The sequence below is a fragment of the Rosa rugosa genome, chromosome 3 (genome assembly GCF_958449725.1).
Source record: "Rosa rugosa chromosome 3, drRosRugo1.1, whole genome shotgun sequence".
Classification (NCBI taxonomy): Eukaryota; Viridiplantae; Streptophyta; class Magnoliopsida; order Rosales; family Rosaceae; genus Rosa; species Rosa rugosa.
In genome coordinates this window covers 30,033,344-30,039,367 of record NC_084822.1, presented here as the reverse complement: position 1 = coordinate 30,039,367, position 6,024 = coordinate 30,033,344, and positions in this window count along the sequence as shown.

The window sequence follows — 6,024 nt, the reverse complement described above, 5'->3', positions numbered from 1 at the left end:
TTGGTGTGGTCTCTTTTGATGTAGCCTTGCTTCAAAACAAGCAGCATTATCCTATATGCTCGTAGGCTCATCTGTGGTAGACTTCAAACCACAATTGTTCGAACATGCGTAATTATGGATCCAATCCATATACATTCACGAACCACTTTGTGAAGAGCAATAATCTCTGCATTGTTCGAAGATATAGTGACTAAGGTCTATTTCTGTAGACCTCCAAGATATCACGGTCTTTATCCATGGTGAACACTTAACTAGTTTGGGAATGACCTTTGTGTGGGTCAGAGAGATACCCAATATCAGTGAAACCTTCCAAAACACGTGTCGTTTTGGGATGGGGATAGTGGACGCAGGCCAGTGTTGGCGGCGTTCCTGGTGTGTGATGGGTCTGGATCCATCATCTCTCTGTAGGAATAGAACAAGCCCATATCAATGGTACATCTCAAGTACCGAAAGATATCTTTTACACCAATCTAATGGCGTCGCATTGGCGCAAAGCTATACCTTAGCTAACAAGTTCATGGTAAATGAGATGTCCGGTCTTTTGCATTGAGCTAAGTACAATAATGCGCCTATTGTACTCAAGTAAGGCACTTCTGCCTCTAGCACATCTTCGTCATCATCCTTCAGACGAAGAGGATCCTTTTCAGGATCAAGACTACGAACGATCATGGGGGTGCTTGAAGGTTTGACCTTGTCAAAATACCTAAGCATCTATCAACACGATGCTCAAGTTCCAAACCGAGACATAATCGTGTTCACCCGAAGTGTTCAGCGGTTTCCCTTACCTCTTTAAGGGCTTCTAATGAAGATCATGTCCAACATGAACTGCGATAGAATCCGAAACTTGTTATGGAAACGCTTGGGCATATCCATTCCCAATCAAGTAGTCACTTTAGTGAGCGTTTCAATCTTATTGGAAACGCGCTCCGTGATCTAGAGTCACTTGACTTGGGTAAATGAAGTTCACCATGAACCTTCATGTATATTCCGTATCTAGATCCCCATAGAGATACGTAGTGACCACATTCGTAAGCTGCATGATCAGTTATCTGGAAACTACCAAACTGACAGGGTAGTGGAGTGCAATGACATCCATTACGAGAGAATATATCTCATCGTAGTCGATTCCAGGGCGTTTTGTGAGAAGCCTTGCGCCATAAGGCGAGATTGCCATCTCTTTTTCTCATCACGCTTTCTAACGAAGACCCATTAGTCAATAGGTTTTATGTTAGGAAGTGTTGGCATCACTGGCTCAAAAAACCTTCCTCTTCATTAGAGAATTCAACTTAACCTGGATCGCATCTTTCCATTTTGGCCAAATTTCTCTACATTGGCATTCATTCATCAACGAAGCGTGGTTCGATATCATAGGACTGAACAAACTCATGAGCAACGAAATGCACAATTACATCATCAATTATGATGGAGTTTCTATCCCACGTCTCATGTACACTAGTGTAATTTTCATAGAGCTCTATATTCTCAGGAATAGGTTCTAACGTTGAGGCGTCCCCCAACGATAACCATAATCCGGAAGATTCTCATGAGACGGATTTTGAGTCTTGATGATCAAAGGATTGGAATGTGCCAAAGTATCCTTCGAACCCACGGGCCTCCCACGCATCCTAGCTGGGGCCATGACCTATAACGCCAAAGTGCCACTCTCTTTGGCGTTGGCACCATGCCTACCTCCATGTAGGGTGGCGCTACGTCCTCTCATAGGGACGTCCATCCTTGCAGGCATGTTTGCAGCATATTTGTGTGATCTCGTCACTTTAACGGGGATCGAGATGAGACATAGTGAGGATAGGCCACGACAATTCTTGTCTTTCCTGCTGAACATCAGTGTTCTTATCTCCCCCTAACGAAGGGAAGACTGTCTCATCAAAGTGACAACCTGCAAATCTAGCGGTAAGGAGATTGCCTTGCAAGGGCATTAAGTGGCGGACGATTGTTGGAGTCTCAAATCCAACGTAGTTGCCCATTCGTCTGTAAAGACCCATCATAGAGCGCTGTGGCGGCGCAATTGGCACATAAATGGCACACTCAAATATGCGTAAGTACGATACTTGTATCCAGTCACTAGCTGTAACGCAGAGGTAGATTGAGTGGCGGTGGGTCGTAGACGAATTAGCATAGCTACATGCGATATTGCATCACCCCAAGTGAATATAAGGAGATTGGTGCACATTACCAATGTCCTGACTACCATCGTAGTCGTTTCCGCGAGACCATTTGGGTGTGTTCATGAGAATATGATGTCCAATATCAGTCCCATTGCAATATCCATCGAAAGTCTTCGATGTAAACTCTCTAGCATAGTCAAATCCAATTGACTGAATAGGATGATTCGGGGAGTGAGCCCGTTGTCATATGATATGTGCTAGGAGTGTAGCATAAGCAGCATTACAAGTGGACAATGGCACAACACGTGACCAGCGTGTTTGCGTGTCAACCAACATCATAAGATATTTAAACGTCCGCAAGTTGGTTGAATCAGTCCATAGAATCCCCATGGATTCTATGTAAGAACAGGATGAGTATTTTCATATCCTTTGCATAGGACGGTCTCAGTCCTAATTTCCCTAAGGAACAGGCTTTGTAAAACAAGCGAGAGGCTTTAAAAGCAACCAATGAGGATTGTGGTTGGGCCTGAGTGTCTGAAACGCTATTTGAAGCAAAGTTGGTGATTGCAGCATCACCTAGGGCTCCATCACCATGATGGACGCCATCAATGGTGTCATGGATAGGGACTGTGCCAGCCCTAGGATGGTGGTGGACGGCGGCGGTGCCAGAGGTAGTGGCGGCGGTCACACTTAGTCCAAGAATCAACCTTTGATTCATGCTTCGTTTCGCTCGAGAGAATGGATGTTCGTGCGAAGTCTTTAGTAGACGGATCATCATATCAGGACCAGGATGACCTATCCTGTCGTGACAAAGCCAATATGTGTCTAAATCCAAGAGATCTTTTCTCATGACTTTATTGGATTTAATAGCTCGAATAGTGACATAGAGTCCACTAGAGAGACACATAAACTTCTCTAAGATGCACATTTGTTCGCAATCATTAGAGGTATTGCAAAGGAACTCATTTCCGTTCTTTACATGCGTTTTTGCATGGAATTCGTTGGCTATTCATAGGTGCGATTTGCCCTAGGAGCGCAGAGAGTTTCTGTGACAATAATCAAGGTGCCATTTGGCAGGGGGAACTTGGGCTATTCCATGTCCTTGAATTAACACTGATTGCCCAGCCATCGTAGTCACAAAATAATATGCTCAGAATCAAAATGGAGTCATAATGAAGCCAACAAAGTACATCATTGTCTCTTAACCATTAGGAGAATCTAATCCAAATGCTAGCTAATGCAAAACAAAGGTAGTCGTTTGACTTCTTTCGGTAACTCCAAAATAAATATGACCAGGTGAGTAGAGAGATGTCGGTGGAGCAAAGCTCGCTTAAGTACCACTTATCTCAAAACCTTCCTAGACATTATACTCATTTTGGATGAGCCTATGTGAAGAAAAACTAAACCAATGGCATTTACTACAAAGTATATGGCAATTGCCTTTACATCTCTTGGAAAAATAAAGACTTAAACAGAATTGGCGATCTATTGATCCCAGCCAGATTTGTAGTCTTCAACCCTTCACTCTAGATCATCTTCTTGATCTTCTTGTTCCACATGGTGAGCTTCTCTTGCATCACAATATGCTTTGTAGGCAGTGACAATTTCTTCACGAGCTCTACAAATGTGTGCCCAATGACCGGATACTCCACATCGAGAACATACATCTCTTAGCTCAGACTCTATTGATTGAGGCGCTTTGAAAGCGTCATTTAGATGGCTCTTAGTGTTGGTGGCGCCACCAACATGGCCAGAGGCGTTGCCTCCCTCTCTCTTTCCACGTTTACCTCTTCGGTTCCGTCTTCGCCTATTTTGGCGGTTACCTTCCCAAGTAGAGCGATTATATGGACCAGAACGTCCAGAAGTATCCCTAAGATTAAGGTTTCGCTCTTAGCGCCCTCTCTTAGGGGTGCGACTATAATTTGATTCCGGAATATGCTCTGTTTCCACGGGTCTCGAATTATAGTACACAAGGATGTTGTCATGCTTTTCAGCAACATTCATAGCTCCAATGAGCTCATGAAACCTTGTGATCCGTCCTGCAATAACATCGATTCGATAGTTCTTAGCAACCATCAATACAGAGATGGGGAAGGTAGAAAGAGTCTTCTTAATCAACATCGTATTTGTGATATCTTTACCACAGAATTCCATTTCGGATTTAATGCGAAGTGCTTCCGAGTTGTAGTCAAGAACTGACTTGAAATCACAGAAGCGGAGGCTATGCTATCTCACTTCTAGGTCAGGAAGCAGGGAGTCGCGGACGTTGCCAAATCTTTCTTCTAGTGAGACCCACAGCCTTCTAGGGTCTTCTTCATTCATACACTCGTAATGGAGCGAATCATCTATATGACGAGTCATTAGGATGATGGTTTTCGCCTTATTTGCCTCTAAGGTTGCTCTATTTGCTTCCAAAGCTTGAGCTTGCTCAACAGTTAGCACGTCCTGGCTAGGCTCGAGAATCGTATCCAGGATTCCATCGGCCTTGAGATGCTGGCGGACATCACGAATCCACCGTGATATCCAGAGCCAGTTGTTCCCAATGGATCAAAGTCCAATTTGTTCAGGTTACTCATCCTGAAAGAGAACAAGAAATTAGAGTTAGTTTCGGAACGAAAAAAGCTACCACGAAAACAATAAAAATTTCTGAGCGTAATCGCTTCCAAGAAATTCAATTCTAAGAGATATTGTATTAGATCGAAACAATGACGTAAGTAGTATCATAAATTCTCTACAAACTCTAAGTTTGGATATCTCAACAAGCTCCAAGCTTGGAGTGAGCACGAACCCCCACAGTTCGACTTAATTAGGTCTCCCCTATGATGAAGAAAGGGAGGTAGAAGAAGGGAGTTTGCAAGTCCCCAAGAAAAAGAAGAGAAAAGAAATAAAAACTTCAAAAACGGGAACTTTTAATAAAAATACCTTGAAATAGGTCGCCGGAAAAGTGGCCGGAAGTCGTTGACCGGTGTTGACCGAGTTGCTGACGTGGCAGATCTGCTGACGTGTCAATACCTGTTGACCAGTCTGCTGACTATGCTGTTGACGTGGTAGTGGGCCTGATTCTGGGCTGCTTCACGGGCTTGAGCCACCTCTTGTTTCTTCTCTCTGGGTCGTTGACTTCTTCTGGGCTTCTGGGCTGCCTCCTTTTTTTTTGTTTTTTTCTCTTTTCTTCTCTCTGCCGGTTCAAGGTTCAGCAGCAGTCAGGTGGTCGGTTCACATACTTTTAGGCCGGTTCCGGGAAAAATGTTTCCGGTTCCCGGATTCTGGGATTGAGGAGCTACTGGTGGTTAAATTTGGTAGCAATTGGAGGTCCGGAAGTTGGTGAACCGGTGGAATATTTGCTGCAGATGGCTTGGAGATTCCGGTGGCCGGTTCGGTAGGTTTTCGGCCTGTTTTGGTTGTTCTGCCGCTGGTTCTTGTCTCCTGGGGTGGAGGTCTTCAAGGTGTGCGGCGGGGGCTGAAAGGTTTTGTATTCGGATTTAGGGTTTTAGGGTTAGGACGTCGTGCTGATAACGTGTTTAAGGAAAACTAAATTGGGAGAGAATTGAGTTGTGCTTTCATTGATAATATGAGCCTCTTTATATAGAGGATTACAAGCATAGATATAGAGTTGTACATGGAAACATAATCGTACATTGATTGGATATCTCCTAAGATTCTCCGAGAATATCTCTAATATAAACCCTATTTCAACTAGAGCAAGTAACCTCGAGTTTGGGCCATACACATATTCTGGATTTACTTGAACAATTATTTATCTTTTGGACATAAAAAAGTGGTGGTTTGACTATTTTTTCAATTTACACTTTTATCTTTTTATATTTTATTAACTTAATTTGATAATTATGTTATTGAAGGGTTCTCGTGGAAGAGGAGACCTAGGGTTTTTTCCAGTTTT